The 27,688-nt window shown below is 38.4% G+C and overlaps 1 protein-coding gene across 2 annotated transcripts in view; it reads right to left on the bottom strand.

Moving 5' to 3' along the window:
* LOC119796323 (N-acetyllactosaminide alpha-1,3-galactosyltransferase-like) overlaps window positions 1-8,072 on the bottom strand; it is a 31,502-nt gene extending 23,430 nt beyond the window's left edge. For both annotated transcript variants that reach the window (XM_038304825.1, XM_038304826.1), the window contains exon 1: window positions 7,923-8,072. The gene's annotated coding sequence lies outside the window, so the exon portion shown is untranslated. The remainder of the gene's footprint in view (window positions 1-7,922) is intronic.
* Between the last annotated feature and the right edge of the window lie 19,616 nt (window positions 8,073-27,688).

Genomic DNA, 27,688 nt, shown 5'->3' with positions numbered 1-27,688 from the left:
AGATGTCTGGGGGACAGTGATTCGGCTACGTGTTATGAATGCTGGCGTACCATAAATGATAAATTATAAACAGTTTAGTTTGTGCCTTCAAGTCGTTGCCCATAGGAAGACGTTACTTGGATATAACCTAATGGAATATCTTCAGAACAGCTCCAAATGACAAAACTCTTATGGGTGAGTAGAACATGATGTAACAACGTAAAATCGAGGGGCCCAATGCAAAATAAACGATGTTCCCCTTTAACTGGGGTGGTTGCACTACTCACAGATTTTGTCAGCTAATTTACATCCATCCATCCGTCCATCCATCCATCCATTATCTGACACGCTTGTCCCGAGTGGGGTCGTGACAGGTGCTCGTGCCTATCTTCAGCAGTCAATGGGCGAGAGGCGGGGTACACCCTGGACAGGTTGCCAGTCATCCGCAGGGCAACATAAAGACAAACAGGACAAACAACCATTCATGCACACACTCACACCTAAGGAGAATTTAGACAAGTCAATTAACCTAACAGTCATGTTTTTGGATTGTGGGAGTCGGCTAATTTTCCTTATTTTCAAATCCAATACTTGACATGTTACATTGCATCGACTGCTTTATATTGCGTGGTTGGTTAGATTTTGCCACGTAGGACTGATCTGGTCTGGGACTGCTTATCTTGGTCAGTCAATACGAGTCACTCTGACTACGGAAATGAGTGATGAATGGGCAAATATATGTGAAAATTTTCCTTTGTGGCATTGTGGGTAAAAATAGGTCAAGTTGTGGCACTTCTCTCACTTGAGTTTGCTGCACAAGAAGGCTGCTTAGATTGCAGCTTGCTAAAGAGACAGTAAACTCAAAGCAGGTGTTGCTTTCTTTTCTTGTCACCAAAGTGTCAACACAACAACATGGGAAAAAAATAGCTAACAATATAAAAAAATATAAAAAAAAAATACAAAAAATAGCTAAAAATAGCTACTTAGCTACTTAATAAAGAGGACAAAAAAGCTTCTAGAGGTGTCTGAAAAGCTGCTAAATAGTTGCCAAATGCGAGAGCGTATGTGGATAAAATGAGATCAGAACTTTAGCTCCACGCATCAGGAGTGTGTATATTTCTTAAGGAGAAGGGGATTGCAAATACAATGTTCCTTCACTTAAAATCTTCCTGAAAAGTAGAATGTATGTTTAATATCTACTACTGCTCAGTGGCGCAATAGGTAGCTCTGCCACCTTGCAGCAAGAAGCTTCTGAGTTCGATTCCAGGCCCAGTGACTTTCTGCCAGGTGCTTCAGCTTCCTCCCACAGTCAAAAAAAAAACATGTTTTTCAAGAAATTTTGAGGGGTAGATCAAAGATAAGATGAACATTGTGAAGTTCGAGGTGGTGAATACCTGTATTTCAAAGGATATAGATAATGGCACCAGTTAAAAATGCAGCAGGGGAGGGGGACCAGAATTGCAAAAAGGATGATTAGACGATATCAGCAGTAACAAGAATAAGGGAGGAGAGACAGGATTTAATTGTTGGAAAATGATAACAACAGGATGAGGACTTCAACAGGAGAATAACATGTGCTATTTAAACAGCAGAAAGGAGGGACATAAGAGAGTATAATAAGCTCTGTTTGTTTGTGGCTTTCTTTCTTTCCTCTCTCTGTCTTTCTCTCTTTTTTCTGTCCACATCCTACTGACGGATGTGGTGCACTGTTCTACTGTTGAATTTATTTTTTCATCTTATATTGTACACAAATATCCAAGCATTTTCAATACATTACTGATACCCACACTTTTACACAGGCACTGCAAAAGGGGAGTTCACATAGCAAGATAATCAAGCCAAAAATTGTCTTCCAAACCCTTAGAAATAAGGACCAAAACCTGCCCCATTTTCCTTACAAGTTGTTCAAAGATTCAGAATAGTGCACATAAATTGAATGTGGATTTTTTTTTCTTTTTAACAAGGCATGTTGAGGTTGCTCTGCAAATGTTAAGATGCGCATTTAGGGTGAGGTTTGCATGCACTACCGGCATTAGAGTATGAGGTGCCCCAGGGACATTAATCAGAATTAACTTCCACATACACATATTAAACTCTTCCGTATAATTTACTGAAAAACGTGAATAAACACTAGTGAAAAGCATTCACATAAAATAGTGAAAACATTTATCTCTTATATAACCTTCTCAACAGCTCTCATACAAAGTAGTGAGAACTGTTCATATAAACTGGTGAAAAGCTTTACCTCTTTACACTAATAAAAAGCTGTCATTCATACTATTAAAAAGCGATTATACAAACTACTGAAAAGCTTTCATACATACTACTAAATAGCTTTCAAACACACTATTAAAAAGCTTTCATATACACTACTAAATAGCTTCCATAAACACTACTAAAAAGCTTCATACATACTACTAAAAAGCTTTCATATACACTACTAAATAGCTTTAATAAACACTACAAAAAAGCCTCATACATACTACTGAAAAGCTTTGATACACACTGGTGAAAAGCTTTTATACATACTACTAAAAAGCTTTCATACACACTACTAAAAAGCTTTTATACATATTCTTGCCATGGCTGAGGCAAAAACTATTTCCTTTGAAGAATTACATTTTAAATCTAAGGTAAACTTTGGAATGTTTGTCAGATCACCTTAATCATAGTGGGATTATTAGCTCTGATCTCTGATTCAGATATTCATCCTAGTGAATCATTATTTTATTCAAATGAATAAATCATGGATACTTGCATTGAACATGAAAAACATTATTTGTATTTTCATTTATTTTTTTTCAAGTTTCTATTTTGTATTATTAGCTTTTATTCTTTCTTACCACAAATGCTTTTTTTTGTATATATTTTACAGTCAAAAATAACCGTTGGAGGAAGGGCTTAAAGCCTCAACCACAACAGCCAACTAATTGAACTGTAAAGTGCCTTGAGATGACATGTGTTGTGAATTTGGCGCTATATAAATAAACTGAATTGAATTGAATTGAAAATTAATTTAAAGAACTGCAAACAGTCCATGCAATGTACAGAGAGACCTAGTGAACACCCACCTAATTTTAACTAATTTTAAGATTTGAGTTTTGAGAATAATGTTTACCAATATAGACATGTTAGATATGTCTATATGGAAAGCTTAGATTCTCCACAATTTCACCATCCGGTTTATTTTATGGACCCAATGAGCACCAAAGCACAGTTAACACAGATATAGCAGCATGTCAAAATGTAAACGAACAAAGCAGCCACAACTACATAATTTTGAAGGCATCCAGAAGCTGTTTTATAAATCCGATTTTCAATTGTTTATACTCCATTCGTCCATAAGGGTCCACAGATTAAAAGTAATCCAGCATATTCATCATAAGAATATTCCATGATGAGAAAATCGCCCATTACCTCTGGTTGTTGAGATCAGAAAAGTTAGCTGGTCATAGTTGATGCTCAGCATCTTGCTAATATTTACGTCCTAATGCTTATTTCCTAGGTTGTTAGCCCGCGATGTGTGCTATGTTTTTTTACATCGTCTTCTTATCTACAAGAAAAGTGTCTTCATCTTTGTATGATGCGATTTGAGCCAGATACGGTCCCTGAAATCTCACTTCCAGTCACTTCCCGTCAGCCAGTGACGCACCAAGTAGCTCAATATTATGCCTCATAGAGTCCTTTGGGCTTTGTAACTTATGAAATAAGGTTTCAAACAACCCTACACATGGTGTAGTCACCCTACACATGTGTAGGGTGCACCGCTCCAGGTTGAGTGATGACAGCGGTCCTATTCTTTTTTTAAGTTTGGATGCTGATTTTCTTTTATTACAATGCCTATGGCTAAAAAAATAAAATATAGCTTAGAAAAGGCACTGGGGCTTATTTTAGCTTAAAAAGCAGCAGTTTCACTATCTTTTACAGATTTTTATGTTATTATAGTTGTGTATATGGTGTAATTATATGAAAAAAAAAAAAAGAACTATGAACTAGTTCATTTTTTTGGAACTGTGAACTTAGCTCAAAATTTTGAATTATGAACTGAACTAGTTCATTTTAAAATGTGTGAACTGAACTTTGAACTAGTTCACGTAGAAAGAGAACTTTCCCAACACTGCTTGTTTTAGTAATTTCATATTAATTTATTTGGCTCTAGAAACAAACATTGCGTGTGGATCTCACAGTAGCCAGACTTTATGAGGAATAATGTGAGGGGAAGCAGGCATAAAGATGGCAGCAGAGACGGGGTGTCCTTGTGATGCTTCGAGGACTGTCCTGGAATCAAATCTCAAACAAAATTGATGGGGACACTTTTATTTGTAGGCTTGAAGGTGATAAAACTAAAAGTCCCCAAAATCAACTGGAAACGTTTTGAAGCTAGGGTAAGGATCAAACTTCTGATGGTAAAAAATGACTTTATGCAGCAATTTCTCATTATCAAATGTTTTTTATTAAAAATATGCTGGATTACTTTTTATCTGTAGACCCTTACAGATATAAACAATATAAGATTCAATTTAATACGGCTTCAGGATCGCTTAAAAGGTAGGAAGTTGAAGCTTTATTTTAAAAATTGTGATTTAACATGCTGCTATATCTTTATTAATTGTGCTTTAGCGCTCATGGTGTCCATGAAATGAACTTGGCAGTTGAGTTGTGTGGAATCTAAGCTTTCTAAAGATGTATAATATGTCCATACTGGTAAAAGTGAAACAGGTGTTATTTTCAAGCATACTGCTGTGCTTAATGTAAATATACAAAACTGGTTGCTGGCAAACCGGTAGAGCAGTGTGGAGGTTTTGTTAAAGAGAAAAGGCCATTATATGAAAACATAGTTTCTGTTGGTTCTATGCTTTACTTGTTAAAAACTGTTCCTTTTGACGCATTGTTCCCAGATGTTTTAGACCTAAAACGCATGCATCTTACTTTTCACACAACGCATGCATCTTACTTTTCACTCATAAAGAGTCTTAGCATGGAAACATTTGGCTCCTCTTGCCACCTCTGACCAATGCTCTGACATTTTCAAGGAAAGGGTGACACCCCAGTTTAAGTTCTCTCAGACATTCAGTTTCTCTCAATGTTGATCATACATTGATCATAAATCTATCATAAGCATCAAGTATAGTAGTATAGTTCATGCTCACACTGGTGAACCTTAAAGGCACACCATGGACTTCGTGACCCAAAGAGTTGACACATAAGTTATTTTAAATGATTCCCCTTGCCAATATACAATACTTGACACTATCAATGCTACAAGTGGGGCTACCCTCTTGAAATACCACCTATTTAAATTGGGAGAAAATGCACTGCCGTTGGCCAGGTCCTGTGACCTGGGAGAAAAATTGTTTTACGGCCTTAGGACATAATATAGTCGTGGAGCTAAAGCTTATGCTCTACTATTTTTCAATCTGCTCTACTACTGTTCATAGCTGAGGCAAAGAAAAATGTTTAAACCTTTTGAGGAGGCTAAAAAGAGGATACTGGAAAGGGATCATGTGCGAGGAAAAATGAGAGTTGATCTTGGAAAGGAGTTTGTTTGTTGACGCAGGCTGAAAGAAGAAGCCAGCTGTAAACCTGATTCTCTTTCCGCAACTTTATTATCATACTGGAAAGTTAACACTCTTCTAGGGTGGCTCATTACTTATGGGTAAAAAAAAAGAAATGGTTGTTCTCAAGGCTAGATAAACAAACTTGAGAGAAAGACCAGTCTAATCTTCTTAGACACAATCTCATCTTTGGTGAGCAGTCTTATATTGAGGATGGAGCAATGGCTGTAAAGGTGCAAAACATTTTGGATATCCTAAAGAGCATATGATCTAATAGGATATGAGTTCTACCCAACATTTTACGTACCTCTAAAGATGACCTATGCTCTCCCTGTGACTGTTACATCTACAGAGCACAGCTTTCCCAAACTCAAATAAACAAATAATTACTTCAGATCTTCTCTGGGAGAAGAATGACCGAGGGAGCTGATCATGCCTCGTTCAACATAAAGAACTTGGCTTTTAGTCACAGTGATGTAATAAGTGGCTTTGCAAACAGAAAAGACAGGAAGCAGTGGTTTTTTTAAGTAATTTACTCAGAAAGAACAGAGTTTCATAAAAAAATGAATGTGTGCCAGTAAAGGTAGTCCATATTTAAAAAATAAAAAAAAGAGCTTTAGGATATATTTACTACTCTTTTAAGAGCTAATTTATCTGGATTAAGTACTTCTGTTTGTGTTATTTAAGTACATGCTTGATAATTAATTGGTTATTTGATTTAATCATGTCTGCTTCTGTATAATGTAACTTTCTATTATCAAAGCTATTTTTTGTTGTTCTTCTTGCGCTACAGTTTAATAACATGACACTTACTGTAAGTAAACTAATTACTAAATTAATCATTTAGTGTAATAAGACAAGTGAGAAACACTGCAATAAGCTTTTAGTAGGTGCAGTAAGTTTAAAGTAGGTGGTAATGATTTTTATCATCTGCCTGTTTATTGCAGAATTCGACTTTAATAGCAGAAGTAGAAGGTCCTCAAATCAATTTTCTTATGACCCTATACGTAGGGGCTTGAGCTGGTTGTGGTTAGATGACAGATTTTCTGAAATCCAAGTTACCAAAAAAAATATGCCACAAAATAAAACTAATCAAATACTGGAGGAATAGTTGAACTTTTCCACCTTAGAAAACAACAAACAAACTTCAGTTGTTTTCGATACAACTTGGTAACCGGACACATTGATTCCTGTAAAAGTATAACTCTTAAACATATTTAAGCAAATTATTTAATTTACTTTTTAAGTACCTGGCCCTTTTAAAATAGCTTACTGTAACCGTGTTTTACTTGATTTTAAGATAAAATGTTTAAGTGTAAACTTTAAGCCATACTCTGATGAATAAAAAGACCCAGCTTTCCACTGTGGCTTAAACGCACCAGGTAAGCAGGATCTTCTTGCTTATCCAAATAAAGGTACTCTTAAACCAGTCGTGTAAAGCCGACATTTTTAGTTCATCCATGAGGGGAATAAAAACGTGTCCAGTTTTAATGTTGATCTAATTATTCTACACATACATTTCTTGTTTTTTAATTGCATTTGAACAGCGTTTAGCAAGTAAGTCTACCTCTATGTTAACATAAAGTGCTTTTTATGGGTTTGCTCAAATTGTTTTATACATACAATTATTTAAAGCAATTATAACTTATGCATATTTTAGAAAATATTCCAAAAATTCAACACGTACTAATCATAAGTGAGTTGTAATGTAGGATAATGAATATTTTTTTAAAAACAAAATAACGATGAGGCTTTTTAACTAAAACAAACCCAAATATTCACATCTTTCACGTTGACAATGTTGAGTTTTCAAAAACAAGCATAAGAGATACTAGAGCAGAGTTTGACATTGGAAACTTCAGCAATACCTTTGCGTTTTTTTGTTTATTATTATCATCGTTATTATTTACTTAAATTATACTTTGCTGAGATTGAATGCGATGCCCGTGGTCTTGTATGCGCTAATCAAGCGAGAAAATGTGCGAAATTTAATTCCAAGTTACATTAAAAATGTAAATATAGTTTAAATTAATGAAAAGCATCCTACATCATAAAACCCTTTTAATGTTCAAGATAAAGTGTTTCATTATTAAAAGGAGGTTAAAGGTAGAGGTATATCTTTTTGCGAACTAAAATCTGCAGCGGTTTCAATCAACCAGGAAGTAAACTTTTATTTTAAGAAAACCAAAATTGACAAATAAAAAAAAATAAAAATAAAAAAACAATAAATAAACCTAAATAGATAGACTTCATACGGTCAGCAGAAAGTCTGAAATTAGTATCGAAATTAGTCGTTTGCGCTTCTTCGCCTTCACACCCTTTTTACACAATATTAACAAGATATTATTATATTTAATATAAAAAAAATACAAAAAAACTCCAACTCACCTGCCAGGCTGCGTGTTTGCTAATAAACAAATCCAAAAGGAGGGCAGAAAATAAATAAATAAATATAGCTGAATGGTGTAACATAGACGCAAACGGATCTGCTCTTGTCTTCCCAACCTATGGGTGCCACATGCATCTATGATCCCTCCCTCGCATTGCTTATTGTTTAGAAAGCAACAAGTAGCATCAAGTATTTCCTGCTGAAAGTATGATTTCATTAGTTAGCTTTGATTGGGGAAATACAAAATCGAATCAACAATCTCTTAAGCCTTATAAAAAAAAATATATGAAGATATATATATATATATATATATATATATATATATATATCTATATATATATATATATATATATATATATATATATATATATATATATATATATATATATATATATATATATATATATATATACATATTTCTCCCATTGCCCTCATTTTTTTCTAAAGGGTACTATTTATGATTAAACTATCAAATTATTAGTGAGAAATAGTTCTGCAGGGCCACAGCCAGGGATTTAGTTTCCCATGAAAAGAAATCTGTTATTGATGCTGACACAGTGGCGTCTCCAGGAATATCTCAAAGGTGAGGATTACTAACCAGTAACACCAGAGTTAACATTTTGAGTTATATAGTTATTGCTTTTTTTTTGAGTTGTACATTTATTCATTTACTGGAAAAAAAAAAAAGGCTGGCGAAAAGCAGCTAATGAGAGATAAAAAATAAAATCAAGTACAGAAACAATATCTTTGTTTATGCAACAGGAATTTCCTAACAAGTAACAATAGTCTTATTCTGATTACAAGGTCATATTGTATGTGTAATAGGGGTGGAACGGTTCACAAAATCCACGGTTCGGTTCAGTTCATGGTTTTAAGTTCGGTTTGGTATATGTTGATTGTTAGCCTGACATGTTGGTCGTGTTGCTGTTAGCATAAACAAAACGTGTTGCACAATGCTTGCACACTGTTGCACTTATATCCACAACTTTCTTTCCACCGTCATCGTAGGTCACTCTAAATGCAAAGTGGTCCCATACAGCAGACCTATAAAGTGCTGCTGTCGCGTCTTCTAACTCCTGTTCTTTCCCACTCGCCATACCCACACAATTCTCCACAACAACTGATTTTTTTCTGCTACGCACCTCGCTTCTTCTTCTGATTTACTACTAGTGGTTGGCTTTGGTCGCAGTACCGCCACCTTCTGCTCTGGCGTGTACACGCTTCGCCTATGAGAAAAAGGAGCAGCGCATGAGTCGAACGCAACACACACGAATCGAACCGAGACAGTCGAACCGAACGGTTCGGACGGTTTTCCTAAACCGTTCCATCCCAAATGTGTAAGCAACGTTTATACCTTTATGTTTTTTTTTTCTAACAAAGATCCATGGTCTCCAATTCTGATAATCAGGCTTCCGAACAGCTTTATTTGCATGTTGCTATGCTTTTTTTTTGGTAAACACATCCACAAAGTATTCAAGGTTTATGGCCCTGGCCCTTCTTGATTCTGCACTTAGCACACCCAAATTGCTTAAACACTCATCAGTCATGGTTCTTCTCAAGGCAGTTTTGATTAAATTGCCTAACCGGGATAGGTCTCTCCTCTTTGAAGGGAATTGTTTTATAGTTTCTCTTTTTTCCTTTTACAAGAAAAGAAAAAGAAAAACAAACCCTGGAGTCTGTTTCAACTCGTAGCCCCCCCGCCCCCCCCCCCCCCCAGAATTGGCGCTATATTAATAAACTGAATTGAATTGAACTTTGAATAACAACAATATCAAACTTTACTAATAAATAATGCCCTACTTTATAAAAAAAAGTATCGCACAAAAGCTGTAAAAATAGCATATCTAGTTCAACATATCATATTGATTAATATAACAGACTGACAAGCAAAAAAAAAAAAACAATGTAAAATGAAGGAAACAAAAGCATTCTTCTTTCTACCTTGGGAATTTTGGCTTTATTTGAGTTTTGAATTTTGAACTCAAATAAACAAAGAATTACTAGAGATATTCTCTGGGAGAAGAATGACCGAGTGCATTGTCGGTGCTCAGTATAAAAACAAAGTCACAGTGATGTTATCAGTGGCTTTGCAAACAGAAAAGACAGGAAGCACAGGTTTTTGGGTAATCCACGCCTATTTTGCATACCCAAATGGAAAAGCAAATAACTTAGGAACAGAAAGCCCAAAAAATTGGTTGTAAAACACAGACCAAGCTGCATCACTACGTTCAAACATGACTCAAAGTTGGGTTTTTTTAATCTCGGAAATTATGGGTCTTTTTTGAACAGCAGTCATAAACACCTTGTTGAGAAAACGCAGGTCTCATTGTATTACATTTGTTTTACATCATGTCAACCAAGAATTTCAGACCTCTAGCTCTAACGTTTCCAAAGCTGTGGGGTTTTGAACTTTTGGTGTCAGCTTGGATCTGTGCGCAATGGCTCCACCTGCTGATGTCTGTGTTTCTCTCTAAAACAACCCTGCAATGCGGTACCCCTTAAATAAACTATACACATTTGGGCTTGTTTAAAACCTTATTTAATTGGCTACAAAGCCCAATACCCCACATGGTCATAACCAATAACAACAGAGATTAAAATGTCAATCATAACGCCCGTCACCGGCTGACAGGAAGTGAACCTGAAGTGAATCGAAGGTGAGTTTTCAAAAGCTGAGTCTCAATTCGCAGGCTGTGTCACGCAACCTGCGAATTGAGCTAATAACTTCTGTTTTGTCTGCATTCAGGCGCAGAAAGTTAAGAGTCATCCAGGTTTTTATGTCTGCAAGACATGCCTGTAATCTATGCAATGGGTTAGCTTCATCTGGATTTATAGACAGATATAGCTGAGTATCATCAGCATACCATTGAAAATTAATCCCATGCTTTCTAATAATTCTACCAATTAAGAGCATATATATATATAGTAAATAGAACTGATCCTAGCACTGATCCTGTAATGATCTGGCCTGATTGCTCTACCTTAATTGATTATTTCTTTCCCCTGCCGTTTTCCCTCCCTGCCACAATGATCATTTATTCCTCTCACCTGTTTCCTTTGGTTCATATTCTGTTCAGCCAGAGCATTCTGGGCCAGATCATTATTTCTTTTCTGTTTGCCTGTCTGTTCAGTTCCTCCCCTGCTGACTCCTCTGGGTTTTTGGGTCTGTACGCGGGGAGGATCCGTTTTTATGCCAGTAAGCCTGGCTCCAAGGTGGAGACCAGTTTAAAGGTCCTGCTCATGTTCTGGTTCCACGTCCTCTCGGCTACCCTCTTCCACTGAGCCTGTCCATCTGCACCTGATTCTGTCTGCTCCTGTGCGTGTCCGCCTGGTCACGCTTCTGGACTCTGAGCCTGCCTGGGAGCTCTAGGATGCCTGGACGCCTGTATCCTGCCTGTCCTGTCTTTTGCTGACACTCTCGGTGACGCGCTGTGTCAGCTGTCAGCCCATGGGCTGTATCGCTTCCCCTTCAAGGGTGATGGACTTGACAGTTGAACCAGGTAAGTGACTCACTGAGATCATCATCTTCTGTCAGATTATCATAGTCACTTTCCTGTTTCTCCTACAGAGTGTCTATGATTGGGCGGTGCCCCGCCCCCCTCCTGCCTCATCCGCGAGCCACAGATCATAGCAGCTCCACTTTAGTTTTGTTTTTTCATTTAATAAACGTTTTGAACTTTCCTACTGACTGTCTCACCTTGAATACTGGCTCTGTCCCGTTTATGACGGAATGATCTGGCTAAAAAAGGACCCATCGGGGGACAGTCAGTAGGATACGTTTTTTTTTTTTTTTTTTTCCGGATTGGTTCTGACATGTGGGAGATTTTGTTTCTTATTCTGTGATCGGGTCTGTTCTCCTGCTGTCAGAAGCCCTTGTTCGTTTTGTTTTTCAGTAATCTGTGTCTGGTCTTGACCCCCCCACCCGCCCTGCTTGGTTTCCTTTTTTCCCCGTAGTGTTTGGTCTGGTTTCGGCGTCTGAAATCCGCCCTTGAGGGGAGGACTCTGTCATGATCTGCTGTGATACCTGGCCTTAATAGTCATGCCTTTCACCTGCTTTACTCATTCTAGCTCCTAATCATCACTCATTTCATCCACCTGTCAGTTTCCCTTATATTGGGTTCAGTTCCAGCTATCATAGCAAGATCATTAGATGTTTTTGTCTGTTCAGTCTGTTTGAGTTGTCATTATTTACTCCTGACTCAACAACCCAGAAGAACAAAGAGAGGCTATTTGATTTGCATCTGATTTGGGATGTGTGCAGAAGGATGGGCTTCCATGCTGCTTAAATACATCAGGGCTCCAATTACAGATTGCACGGGTGCAGTAGTAAAAGCCATCTATGCTTCCAATTATACCTGGAAACCCCAAAATATATGAAACTTTTCCATACTTTTCAAAATTTGATACAAGCTAAATAATTGCTTTTAATTAAACTTTAGTTCAGTGGAATTCTTATTTTAATTTGGATTTGTGACAAGGGGTGGGGATTTAAAGAATTGAATTGCTCTACAAAAGTTTTTTGTGCTTCCTGGTCTGCAAATCAATGTTGTAAATTATAAAACAGGTAAACCTCAGCTATTCAATTATAAAGGAAAAAGATTTTCTGATTGCTCCAATCTCAATTTAGACTTGAGGGACCATCCTGCACAGCAGGTAAGGACACGCTTTGCTCTACTAACAGAAAAAGGTGACATTGTTCATAATTTGCCATTGACTTCATATCTGTGTGGGCTTTACTATAACAGCTTAGAACTAAATTCCTAAAAGTTTACCTTTAGCAAAAAAAGCAGCATTCAGACGTTTCCTCATTTTGTCCTATGAGTGATATGCAGCTAAAATTCTATGAGATAAATTACTGACTTCTATAAAAATATTGAAGCTAAAAAATATGTGAATTTGGAATTAAAAATGCTTCTAATTGCATGAAGCATAATGAGCGTTTTCTCTCCAACTTCCACAGGCTAAAAGACACACCAAGATTCCTCCTTTCAGATCTCAGCTGGAGAGCCCAACAGACTTAAGATAGCTTGCTACCACCCAGAGTATGTTCACGGAGTAATTTGTAGAATTAACTTGTCTTCATGTAACAAATATCTTCCTTTCTGAAACTAAAAGTCCTACATATGCAAGGATTTACCACAGAGTTCTCATGTACCCTACCTTTTCAAACATGGCCTAGATGGATTTGAACTCTGTGTTCTTGCTATGGTAATGTAACTGAGCATTTGTCTGTGTTCAGAGAAGCAAAACATCTGTATATTCTAAAAGTAGCAGTTTTATTCTAGCTAATGAAAAAAGCTGTGCCACAATAGCAAATTATTTGCAAACAAAGGTGTGACGATTCAGGTGGAAAAGGTGTAGACAATCACACATGCCCATGAATAGTTGTGTGAAGGTATACATACATGTAGAAGTTGTCAGCCTTTGTTATGCTTGAAGTATGTGGAGGTAGTGCTTGTTCAAAGAACCTCCTCTTCACTAAGGCTACGTTCACACTGCAGGCCTTGATGCTCAATTCCGTTCAATGCTCAATTTTTTATGTTGCCATTCATATTTGCAAATATATGCGACTTGTATGTGATCTCCTGTGTGAACTGCAATCATACAACGCAAGTGTCCCGCATGCGCAGTAGAGGATGCAATGACGTCACAGGCCAGTGTGCTCTTTTTTTCCTGAAGTAAACATGGATGGTAGAGCTGGAGCACATCTAACGGTCTTTTCCAACAGTAAAAACACAATGTTTTCAATATGGTTAAAGATAAATACTGCTCTCCACATCATCATCTGCCATGGTTGTTTTTTTTGCCGCTTCTGCGTAGCAAGATGCATAATAGTGACCTTTGTCGGGTATTAATGACGTTCAGGTCGGATGAATCTGACCTGGCCTTTTAGACACAGGTCGCTTTTGAAAAGATCAGATTCGTATCGCATTGAGGACCACATAGCGAAGTGGCCTGGGTCGCATTGGAAAAAATCGGATCTGTGTTGTTCAGTCAGCCATGAAAAGATCAGATTCAGGTCGCATATGGGCCAAAAAACTGGATTTGGGTCACTTAAGGCTGCAGTGTGAACGTAGCCTAATAAGCCTCTTTCTCCATGACATTTGCGGGTTAACACAGCTTTTACAAACACCAGCCGACCTGCTAGCAATTGGGATTTGGCTCCCTCCCCATTGGCAAAGAAACCAGGCTCTGACACCCTGCTGGCTAGCTGTGTGGCATTTGTCCCTTATTTACTAATGTGTCTGATGTAATGATGTGCAGGATGTGACCCTGGAGATCTATAATGTGCTTTCCCGGCTGGATTTTTTAAGAAGCTAGCCCTGTAAGCACTGCCATTTGTAATCTGAGCCAATTCCCTGGTCTGAGTAAGATTACCATTCTATGAAAGCTGTTGTCATGTTATATAGTCATTTAATACATAGAACTTATAAAGTGTTATTTAAAGTGTTTGTTCTGAGTGATCTCTTCTCAGGAAAGAAAAGAATAGAGAAAGCTTAAAAATATAAACTCAAAGCTTTTCTTTACAGAATTTAAAGGAGCAATGAGTAATATTACACCTAGTTTTTCAAAATGGAGCAACACTCAAAACAGATAGCAATCCCCCAACCCCATCCTCCTCCTCCCTTTCAGCGAGTGATGATGAATGAAGACAAACAACTTCTTTTACTGGTTTCAGTGTTTGCAGGCCGGTTTTGCTAACATAAAATACTAAATGCTAAGCTTGTATTGACAAACTTGGGAATGCTCTTATGATTGGCTCAGGAACCAGAGAATAAATGGGGGTTAGACACCACATGGAAGTAGTTTGCAACGTACCTGTTGATTGGAAAGGAGAAATTGTTGTTGGAAAGAACAAATTGTTTATAGGCATTCTTACTTCAATTCCAAGTTACAATTGAGAATGATTTTGGTTAATCCTCACTTACTGCTCCTTGAAATTGTCATGATTGTTTTAAGAGATCTGACCCACATGCAGAGAACCACTCAGACAACCAGGGGAAAAGGTAAACAGGTTTGATGAGGTATTGAGTACAGGAGTTGGATCTTGAACTCAGTGAACTGGTGACCAGAACTGGAAAGTCTGGAAGGGAGATCACAGTGATCAGTTCAGGCACTGTAGGAAAATTGACTGAGGCTTGAGTACTGTTGGAGCGGGACTCACGTTTGAGGGGGTTCTGGTTTATCCTTGAATCCAGTCAGTGTGGGGTTATCCAGAGAAGAGGTAACTCGTTGGAGAGCGGACAGGTAGATATTTGTTGGACCCAGAGGAGCAATGGAGTGGACTGTCACTTGGATTTCCGAAAGGGACTTGAACGGCTCATGTGGATGTTTTCCCCTGCTCAGTGTGAACGCAGTAAATCCTTCCAGGGGTAGAAGACCAGGCATCCAGTTTCACAGGAAGGCTTCCTGCCGAAGAACAAAGAACATAAGTCTCAGAGAAAAGAAGGCTCAGGTTAGACTCAGCTAATCTCAGCTTGGCTAGTGTACTCAAAACTGGCAAACACTCTGGCGTCGAGGTAGTGACAGTCCACTGCTAAAATACTCCTCCAGATAATGATCCAACGAGCCGCAGATGTGCAAGGAGGCCCAACGAGGACGGGGGCACTACCTGGTGGTGGAGAGAGAAAAACACACAAACAACCCACACAAACTGGAGTCCGAACAGAGATGTTACCCCGACAAGTCCAATGCCAACCATATGGGAAAGCCTAATCCATGTTGTGAGAGTTTACCAGATTATGAATATATTAAATAACTAGAATCAGAAGTTATAGCAAACTAATAGGTAATTAAAATCAAGATTAAAACTAATTATTATAGTTGAGTGATCATAACTCTAAATTTGTCTACTGACCAGGGTTTTAGCCTCTTACCTAAAAGGTTGGACTCCTGAATACGGCTGTTAAAAATTAATTTGTCTTTTACCAATTGAGTAACTTAAGCTATGACTATAAGCAACGTTATTATCCAATCCAATCCACTTTATTTATATAGCACAGTTTAAATAAACACAAGGTTTCCAAAGTGCTGCACAAAAAGATAAAATAACTAAAATAAATAAAAGTAAATAAAATAAAATAAAAGCACTGCCCGTTATTAGCCACCAACCAACGGGTTAAAATACAATGGTAGATTTATTAGCTACAATCACAGTTTTATACTTAATAACTAAGCAAACACTAAACACTACTGAGAATAAGCAAAATAAAAGAAATGAAAGGGGAAGAGGGGTTTAAGAGTCTGTTCAAAGTCTGAGGGATGTTCGAAGTTTAAGGCTTATGTATTTGAAAGTGTCCTTTATAATAGCAGCAGATAAAATGTGAATAAACCCTGATGCAGAGATGTTAACTGCAGTCAAAACAGTAAAGTTTCATTCAGGTTATGGTGGGGGTCTGATTTCCTGGGCTGGCCCCTGCTTGGTGCCTTCGCTCTTGGGGTCCTTTTTGGTGCCTGGGGCTTTGGGTCTCCCAGCGCTGGACTCGGTGCTCTGGGAGGGGCGCTTCTTCGGCTCTCCACAACCACTATTGAGCATGTTTTTTATGGATAATTTTTACATGCACAAGTGCACTCTCACAAACAACAACAGGTGCTTGGTTCCAGGCAGATTCACTTCCATACAGAAAGCCCACACTCTTATCTTCAGGTAACAGAGTACATGTCAGACTAAATAATACTACTTCAGTGATTGTCATGATGGGTTAACAGAGAGGCCCAAGATGCAGAACACTGACGACTCAGAGGGAAAGTTTTAACAAGTTTATTGTAGCACAAGCATGAATAAAATGAACAGTTGAACTGGTTCTGGTCTGGGACTGGTTCACTGGAGTCTGTGAGAGAGACAGTTCTGTTAGCGAAGGCTTGGTTGGGATTGATCTTGGTTGAGTTCAGGCTAATACCTTGAAGTGCGTAGAAGAGGCTTTGGGAGCGGAACTGTTGGGTCCGGAGATGATTTGTTTCAGCAGAGTCCGTAAGCTGTTTCAGCGTCTTACTTCTAGAGACGAGTTTGACCTTGGCTAGAGTTTCCAGCTCAGTATCCAGAGCTGCTTGGAAATCCAGAGAGTTAGTCTTCAGGTTTGGGTCGGAGGGCAGGCTCGGCTGGTTAAGCTCTTCCAGAGCTTCACAGGAGAAAAGCAGGTAACCTGGAAGCAGAGACAAAAGGGTTAGAACCCAAACAGGACTCAGGAGTAACAAGGTTCTCAGAGGATCTATGGCTTAGGTGCTAACCAACTGATTAAGACACTGCGGCGTCGAGGCAAGGTCTGAAGACAGCTTATGTAGTCTGGTCCTCCAGATGAGATGATCAGAAGCAGGTGCGTCGAAAGCTCAGCGGAGAGGAACCAGGGCGGACTCTGCTGGAGAAAGTGGGTATTTCTCCAGCTCCCAACAGTGATAGTTTCAAGGTGTTGCTTTGTTGTATGTCTTGTACCATGTCTTTCGGTTGTGCTGTTCTTTTTGCATCTCGTTGCAGGTGACGAAGCAGACTGAAAATGTTTTGTCATTTTCTCCTTTCTATCTCCTCTTTCTTTCATCTTTTCTCCTCATTTTTCTTTTATTCTTCTTCTGTTTTTCCTCTTCTGTTCTATTTACATTGTAGTGTCCATATAATCTGTAAAACTCCCTGTATAATTATAATAAAGCAATTTATATGCATGAAACAAGTGGAGCAATTGCCATACTGCTACACTTGTGAAAGTAAAATCTGTTGGGCCCTTTTTGGCATCAAGACGATTATTATTATTGCCACATTCCCAGACAGGACAGTGTAAAAAAAAAAAAAGAAAGAAAGAAAAAGAAAGAAGAGCTGCACTATTCAAAGTGGGATGGAGACCAGGCTTTCCCCACAAGGATTGCCCTTATCTTGGAGGAAGAAAATATAAAATTGCATAGAAGGTGGCAGGAATATATATATGTAGCTCCATTTACATCAAGAGCCAGGGGAGTATTGATCCTAATTCAGAAAATCAATTCCTGTTCGGGTAACCATGGTTATTAAAGATAAATTAGGGACATATCAGATTATTCAGGGGTCCATCTTACAAGAAATTCTAAACTTATTAAATGTGTATGGTCCCTGCTCTGATGATGATTTCTTCTATACCAACTTTTTACTTGCCCTTTCATCGCTGACAGGAACATACATTATAGGGGGCAACTGGAACTGTTTTCTGGACCCCACTCTGGACAGGGCTTCAGGAGCTCACCAAGCACACACCAGAAGCAGGGAAACAATATGCATTTTTATGAAGGAATTAAATTTACTAGATATCTGGAGATATTCCAAATCTACTGATACTATATTCTCATGCCACTCAAAAACATACATATTCATGCATAGACTATTTTTTTTTATTTCAAAAGAATTACTCTCAACCATAACTGATTGTTACTATGATAGCATACTTCTTTCAGATCAGGCCCCCTGTAATTTACTATATTCTAACAACAACCTGGTGAAAGACCCGACTAGATGGTGTTTACACAACAAATGTCTGAAATATGAGAAATTTCGTAATTATGTTGGAGAAAAGATAAACGAATACTTCAGTATCAACACCACACAAACCTCAGTCTGTATAAAATGGGACACTTTTAAAGCATGCTTGAGGGGTTATATTACACCGCATCAAAATCTAAAGAACAGTGCAAAAGCAGACAACAATCAGAATCTAAGACTAAAATACAAGAACTGACTTTAAGGTTGATTAAATTCTATGACAAATGCTTTGATCTTTGTGCTACCCAAACCAGGGATATCCACCAATAAATTTGAAAACATAAAGCTTAACGCTGACATAAGAATACTCTGTAAATTATTAGCAAGATTCACTTCCTCGTGATACACAGGGATCAAAATGGCTTGTTTTTGGATGGCAGGGGCTACACAATGTGAGGAGGCTTCTATAAATCATTCATGGCTTGGGTGTTAAATCAGGAACTGCACTTCTTTCTCTAGATGCCACGATGTTCTTTATCCCCTTTGTTTTTAACTTTAGCATTGGAGCCCCTTGCTTTAGCTGTAAGGTCCCATAAATCTATAGCAGGCATCACAATCAGACAAGTAAAACACAAACTTTCATTATATGCAATTAACATAATCCTGTTCATTTCAAACCTAAAAGAATCTATTCCAAATTTGCTTAATTTAACAAAAGGAATATGGTCATATTTCAGGGTACAATATAAGCAAAGCTAAATCATCATTGTTAATGTTGGATGGGAAAAAAGTGCCCCCAGAAATAAGTGTAGAATTTAAGGTCATTAGAAAATTCAAATATTTAGGAATTACATTTTTTTTTTTCAAATCTAGATATGATTGTAAACAAGAACTATGATTACTTAATAAAAGAAATCACTGAAAATATCAATAGATGGATGCCCCTTCCCTTATAACTGATTGGCAGGATCAATACCTATAAAATGAATATACTTCCAAAAGTATTGTATATTTTTCAGAATGTCCCCCTGCCACCCCCTTCAAACTGGTTTGATAATTTTAGGAAATTAATTGTTGGGTTTTTATGGCAAAATAAACTGCCCAGGATTAAATTGTCGCTCTTACAATTACCTTACAATAAGGGAGGACTTGGGTGTCCAAATATGAAGTGTTATTACTGGGCATCCCAACTTGGAACCATTAGATATTACTTTAACGCCAGGGACACCCTAGCCTGGGTGCCATTCCGAACTTAGTCCCGCCCACAACGTTTGAGTTCGGGAAGTTCGGTCTGGCATTGCTCAATATTAGCGCGAGTATGCTGGCACAAAATCTGGCGGGCCAATCAAATTGTCAGGGCGGGCTTTATACGATGATGGACAGATGATCAACAGTAACGTAATCAACCACGTGACCAAAGCGCGCTTGGGTGACAACAACAATGGCTGCCGCTGGAGAGTTTAGGTGAGTAGATTCTGCTATTAAGTCTGTTCTAGAAGATATCGACAGCAAATTAATTTTAAAAGAGGAACAGAGAAATGCGATCAAGGCTCATCTTCTTATTCTAGGCGTGCAACTGCACGCTTTGATTTTTGTTGACAACAACTATGCGTCGCTTAACATACGTCAAGCACTCCGTTGCTCTTATTGGTTGTAGGTCTATCCAATTGAGTGCAGAGGCATTTTTTTCCCTGGTTCGTTCGAAACACGCCCCATAATCACAGCGCTATGGAGCAATATCAGACTCATATTCTGACTAGAATTGAGTAAGACTACGTCAGGCTAGGGACGCCCCCCCAATTGGACAGAAATGGAATCCCTATCAGTAAATTCACCTTTACCATTATAAATTTTCTCTGATTCAGTCTCATGACTGTTGGGAAAAACGGCTAACCCTGTTGTTAAAAACATGACCAAAATATGGTATGATGTACAGAAATTTACAAAAGAACCACTCATACTATCACAATTTACTCCATTATGGGGAAACCAAGATTTTACTCCTGGAAGAGCAGACTCTGTATTTAAACAATGCGCCACAAAGGGAATAGATCAAATTCAGGATGATTTATATCAAGCAAATTCAACTTACATTATGTATTTTGAGGAATTCAGGCAGAGATTTAACATAAATAGAAAATGCTTTTTACATACCTTCAGCTCAGAATCTTCATTATGACAAAAAAAACAAGGATTTATCCAAGCCACCGAAATCTCATCCAGAAGAAATTACTTTCAAAGAAAAAATGAGTAAAGGTGCGATTTCAGAATTCTACAACTTCTTGATTTTGAATTCCCCGGAAGACTCAACAATGAAACTAGAAGCCTGGAGGTTAGACCTAGGAGTAAACGTGTCTCTAGAGGATTGGCAGTCTGTCTGTACAAGGGCTCAGAAACAAACAGTTAACTCACGCTTAAGGTTACTGCAATACAAATGGTTAATGCAAATCTATATTACACCAGTCAATATAAATCGCGACAATCCTAATATACCAGATACATGTACAAAATGTTCCGATGAAAAAGGGACTTTGTTTCATCGTATCTGGAAATGCAGGGGAATTAAAATTTTTTGGAGAGCAATAAAACAAACTGTAGAACATCTTGGACAACATCTGTAAGGATGTTGCACTAGATCCAGTCTTCTTAATTTTAGGTTTTTATCCAAAAAATTATTTGTTTACCACATGTGAACAATTATTGATTGATATGTGCCTACTACAAGCTAAAAGACTGATAGACCTTCTCTGGAAGAAAACAACAGGACCAGGTATCAAACAATGGACCAGGCAAATGCTGAACTTTACCTCTGGAACGCATAACATATCTCCAAAAAGGGAAAAGTGAATTATTGAAAATATTTGGAGACTGGAATTTTGTTGATGTGGACTTGTCTCAAGATGTAGAGGCCAGCTAAAGACAAGATTAATGTCGGATCATAAGGTTAATCAAGGGAACCTCAGCAATGCTCTGTTATCATCTGTTTACTCAAAGGAATTTATGCAAATATGTGGCTAAGAGGGTGTTCTGTTGTTGTTGACTGTACTGGTTATATGACAGATACATCTATGAAAAATATAATAAAAATATTGTTGCATGCTAAGTAGTGAGATAAATGAATGGCAAATAATAATAATTTATGATAATGTTATGAAAACTGTTGTGAAACTGATTTGAACAGAAAATAGGAATTCAGAATAAAAGCTTATCCTACAATAGAATGCTTTTGTTGCCATGGGTACCATACATTTGCATGCAGTTATTCTTTAAACTGGTCAGTTACAAAACTGCAGAAAAGGCATGTTGGCTCACTTACTCATGTGTTTCCTATTGGTGGAGAGTCATCTATTTGCACCTATGGTTAACAGGTTAGTTTTATATTAGAGGCTGTGTGCCACCAATATATATTGTACTATTTAGACCTTTGGTTCGTGTTAAAAGTGCTGCATAACTTGATGATACATTTATGTTGCTTGCCTTACACTTCAGCTACAGTAAGCAAGCTATTGATTTTTTTACTCACAGAATGATCTTGATGAGTTTCAGGAAACTCACCCCTAAATTGACTATCCTCTTTTTAATAAACTCTAGGCCTGAAAGGAGCCCAGAAAAGCTACAGCTGGTGTTTGACCCAAATTTCTTCAAATTGCACATCAGCCTTACAGATGGTAGGACAGCCAAATTTTCTTGTTGTGTTATGTGTAATTACTTATTTATAATTTTGAACTACAATGTGCTTTACTATACACCACAAAAGATTTTACTTAAATGTGCCTAGAAAAAAAGGTATTTTTTGCCACTTGACTGTAAAGTCAGCTATATTTTAAGTATTTTATCTGATTTCTTTACCTAGATTATGGTGAAAAGCCCCTGTCACCTGTTCTACCTGATCATGCAGCTTTCGACCAGCCTAATATTGAGGACGAGTACTACTAACAGCTGACAACAATTAAACAAATGTCACGTTGTATGGCATATATTATTTGTACTGTTTTACTTTGGTATTGCTGTTCAATTAGTTATTGCTCACAGTCTAAAACTCCCTTTTCTTAGGTCCCTCACTTAAACCAGCCCTGCACAACTTTTGACCCAGGTTTTAGCTTAATTTGTGATATTCTAAATTATTTTTTTTTTTGTTTAAAAATACAGCACATGGTGTGTACTGATATTCTGTTCAGGCTACCTTTTGAAAAACTCACCTATGACTTGAGAGGGTCAGATTCGTCATTTATTAACTTATTCATTATTTATAAACTTATATTATATAAGTTATATGACCCTGAGCACTGCTTTTTGGCAGTCTGAGACTCCTAAACAGAATCAGTATTTCCAACTCCCCAGCTAGAAAAGTCACTATTGGCATATATCATCTTATACAGCTCCAGCTTTTTTGTCTTGTCTGCAGTTGATTGGCAGACTACTGGTTAGGGCAGAGGACTTGGAATGCTGAGGTTGTGAGTTCAAAAGCAACAAACACACAGACCTTTCAACCCTGATTGCTCCCCGAGCACGGCACAGTGGCAGCCCACTGCTCCCCAAAGGAGAGATCTATAAAGTTCAGTTTGTCTACTTTTGAAAGCAGTACAGAAAGATATTGGGGACGCTGGAAAGTTTGGGCGGGGCAAAGCGTGGTTAAGCCAGAGTTGGTGTCATCGAGCATGATTCTGTGACTGGTGCCGATGCCTGTGGAAGTGACAGCGCTGGAGAGGCCTGGTCACGGAGATGAGAAAGAATCCAACTGAGAAATGGATATTTTCCACCCCAGCCCGCCACTGATCATCTGGTGATGAATCTATGTTGGCCAGATATATTGTGAGGAACAGAGGCTTGATCCAAATACAACCAAGACAGGTGAGAGACAGGTGAGAGCTGATTGTGGAACTGAGCAGGTGTGTGGAATGAGTGATCAGCCCAGCGTCACGGCCTAGATCATTACATGAACAGACATAAATGTTATATATTAACACTAGAAGTCCCAGAGAATTTCAATTTTCCTGCAAGTCCCCCTCCCCTGTTCAAGCTTGTGTATTCACTCTACCTTGCTAACTGTCCCTATTGCAATGAAAATAACTTGCGATATGACCAGCTCTTCTACATGAGACTGGATAAGGCTGAAACAAAGAGCATCAGAACAAGAGCATGTTCCAAGCACTTTTCATTACCTGCCCCTGCAACACCAGACCTTTTTGCAGGAACAGCTTGATAAGTCATATCTAAATCTTTTATTTAGGCAAACCTATTGAACAACCAGATATAATACGGGTCCTAGTTCCTAAACTGAGAACAGGTCATAACCATGCTTTTCCAACAAGACAACGCAGAGCCTGTTTATGTAGTCCATTTGCGGTGGTCCGTCCAGTAAGGCACAAAGACAAAGGCATATAAAAAAAGTATTTTCTATTTATTTCCAAAAAAAATCTTCACAAAAAAGGACTTACATCAAAACTCAAAAAATATACCAAAATGTGCCCAAAGGAAATCAACTAAGGCATACCTAACTCAGGATAACAAACCAAAAAAACTGACCTCACAAAATGAACACACAGGGGAATTTATACACAGAGGCTAGCACCACTCCACTCAGCCAGTCCTTCAAACTCACCAAAGAAAAGTAGTTATTCAAATAAACAAAAGGTGTTTACTAAATGTATTCACCCATAATAGTTAACAACCTAATGCAAAAAAAAACACCACAAAAGTGAAATTATAAATGTATTGTGTGAAGACCCTTAAATAAATAAATACTAACACTGAAGAAAAGTTGGAGGAACCTCCACACACTCCCCCTCTTCTGGAAACTCCACGGGCCAGCGTGACAGGTAGTCGGCAGTAGTGTTCAGCTTCCCAGGGATGTGATTGACATCAAACTGAAACAGTTGCATCGCCAGGTACAAGCGGGTTATCCTGCTGTTGGAGTCTTTCATCCTTTCAAGCCATTTCAGAGCCTTGTGATCCATTTCTAGGATGAACCGTGTCCCCAACAGAGAATATTTGAGTGAAACCCCACTCTACATCACATCTGAGCATTTCCTTATTACTTTTGAGAGGATAGCTTTTGTTTGCCGATGGCCAAAAAGTGACTGGGGATTTCAGTTGATTCCACTGTTGACGGGTAAAGCCAGGAGTGCCTATGTACATATGGATATGGATGGATCAATGGACTATGATAATGTTAAAGCTGCTATTTGACAGAAATATGAAATTAACTGTCAGACGTATCGACAGAGGTTCCGTTCTCTTCACGCAGCGGAGGTACTTTCCCTGGCAGATGCCTTTGTGGCAGCCTGTAGGAAGACTCAACCATGGGCTTTTAGAGCTGCAAAAAGGGACTTTATCCCAAGTCCAGGTAACACCAGTCAAAGGGGAAATGTGAGTAAGCAGTTTGGAAAAGAGAAATGTTTTTCCCCAGTCAAACAAAATCTTTGAAAAAGCCCATCTGCTATTTGTGTGGGCAGGAGGGCCACACAAAGACCATGTGTGCTCAAAATCCTTCAAAGCTCTCTCAGATGTGTTTTGCATCCGGAGAGAACAAAGTATTTAACAGGAAAAACCAGCCACTCATGGAGACTACTGTGGAAATAGATGGGCAGAGGGTGAAAGCCCTGATTGACACAGGAAGCAATCAGACATTGGTGCAACGCAGGCATGTCGCACCACATAGTATTTGCATCTCAGAAACAATACCCATCTGCTGTGTTCATGGGGATGAAAAAAACTATCCAACAGCAAACATTTATATGAGAGTGCAAGGACATGTTTACCTGATTAATGTGGGTGTTATGGATGAATTACCTTTTCCTGTTGTTCTGGGAAATTATCTTCCAGTTATCACAGACCTAATTAATGCTTCTAAAAGTTTTATCAGGCTGAAATTGAAGAGGGTCAAACTAAAGAACACAAGTCTTGTGCACAGCGCAAGTGAGAAAAATTCAAACATACCACAGCCTCTCCTATGTTACCTGAACCTGAAGTACAGTTAGACTTTGAAATTCCTGAGGATATCCGTGAGCTACAGCACCAGGATAAAAGTCTGGCAGACCTTATTAAGAGAGCTGAGGAAGGTGGAACTGCAGAGGAATTTCACATGCAAAACGGCATCCTCTATAAGAGACATGAAGGTGTACAACAGCTTGTGTTACCCAGAAAAGCCAGAGAAACTGTGTTAACTTTGGGCCATTCAATTCCCTGGGCTGGCCACTTGGGGAAGCATAAAGCGATACCCCGAATCCAACAGTGGTTTTACTGGCCTGGATTACAGAAAGGTGTTGCCATTTTTTGCAGGAGTTGTCCTTGGTGTCAAAAACCATCCACCAGATTTGCAGCAAGAGCTCCTCTTCAGCCTCTTCCTATTATACTGTAAATACACCATTTGAACATTTGGGCATGGATGTTGTGGGTCCAGTGGAGAAGAGCAAATCTTGTAACCGGTTCATGTTGGTTATCACTGATTATGCAACAAAGTATCCAGAAGTGTTCCCCTTGAAATCTGTCAAGGCTAAAACTGTTGCTTTTTGCCTGGTTCAGTTTTTTTTCACGAGTGGGGTTCCCCAAAGAAATATTGACTGACCAAGGAACAAATTTTATGTCCAAATTACTGAAGGATGTATAAACTGATTGGCATTAAGGGATTGAGAACCACCTCATATCACCCGCAAACTGATGGACTCACAGAGAGGTTTAATCAGACTCTTAAGAACATGCTTTGTAAGTTCATCAATGAAGCTTGGTCTGATTGGGATCAGTGGCTCCCATACCTCTTGTTGGCATATCGGGAGGTACCCCAAGCCTCTACTGGGTTTTCCCCCTTTGAGTTGCTTTTTGAGCATGAGGTGCAAGGTCCACTGGCCCTTTTGAAGAAAGGCTGGGAGGGGAAAAAGCCTGAAAAAGAACCTGTCAATATGAATTCTAATGTGTTCCAGAAGTTGGAAAAGATGACCTCATTGGCTCAGGAACATATGCGTGTCTCCCAGCAGAAGCAAAAATCCTGGTATGATCAAACTGTCCGTGACAGAAGTTTTGAACCAGGTCAAAAGGTATTGGTACTGCTACCTACTGATGACAGTAAGTTTCTGGCTCGGTGGCAAGGTCCATATGAGGTTGTTCAAAAACTGGGACCCACCACCTACAAGATCTGTACTCCGGATCAGAGACGCAGTACAAGAGTTTTGCACATTAACCTGCTAAAGGAGTGGGTCTCAAGGCCTGAGGGGAAGCAAGATGTATTTTTCATCAGAAGTGTATCTGATGAGGAGGTGGAGGAACAGTACCTGCCGCTACCATCAGCTTCTACTCTTGATCCTATTGTCCTTGTACCAAAAAAGGATGGTACCATGAGGTTCTGTATAGACTTCCGCTATTTTAATTCTGTTTCCAAGTTTGATTTGTATCCAACTCACCGTATTGATGACTTGATTTGCTGTCTTGGAAGAGCAAAATATCTGACCACCATTGATCTCTCTACGGGTTATTGGAAGGTTCCCCTTACCACCAGGTCACGTGAGCTGACCGCTTTCCGGACACCTTGGAGTCTCTATCAGTCACCGTCATGCCTTTTGGGCTTCATGGAGCACCTGCGACCTTTCAGAGACTTATGGATAAGGTACTGGATGGTTTTTCAGACTTTGCATCTGCAAAAAGTTTTGCATTTTGGATGATATTGTCATCTACAGTAATAGCTGGGAGGACCATCTACAACATCTCAAGGCTGTGTGTGAGTCTCTTAATGCTGCAGGTCTTACTGTTAATGCAACTAAATGCACCGTTGCCAAGACGGAAGTTCAATATCTCGGACACATTATTGGCAATGGAGTCATCAAACGGCAGATCCAGAAGGTTCAAGCAATTCAGTCATGTCCTCTGCCACAAAGTCACTATATATTAACTTCTGGACAACCCATCTTATTGAATGTATACTTACATCTGGAAAGCATCTATTTTATAAAAAAAAATATATATATATATAACTGTATTTTTCAATAATTGGAACACATTTTTAGAATGCCTACAAAAAAATCTAACATTTGGGAGGTGATGTCATGCACACTTCAAAAAACTAAAACTAGATTGCCAACTTGACCTATATATCTTTTACTTCCCAATGTAATCCAATTAACCCAGTAAGGGTTAATTACTGTTTTCTGAATCAGCTCCTGGATACTAAATACACATGCTATCATTGGCTAATTTCACCCATCCACACATTCCCAGTTATTTTTTTAGATTGATTCCTCTTTAACTGAATAAATTATTGTTTTCATCTTTTATTTATATTTCAATATCACTATAGTCAAATATTACTACAACCATTAATATTTCTGTAGTTTTTTT

This window comes from Cyprinodon tularosa, unplaced genomic scaffold, assembly GCF_016077235.1.
Source record: "Cyprinodon tularosa strain WSP-4 unplaced genomic scaffold, ASM1607723v1 ctg543, whole genome shotgun sequence".
Classification (NCBI taxonomy): domain Eukaryota; kingdom Metazoa; phylum Chordata; class Actinopteri; order Cyprinodontiformes; family Cyprinodontidae; genus Cyprinodon; species Cyprinodon tularosa.
Note: the sequence above shows the minus strand (reverse complement) of the source record. Positions and strands in the feature narration are given on the sequence as shown.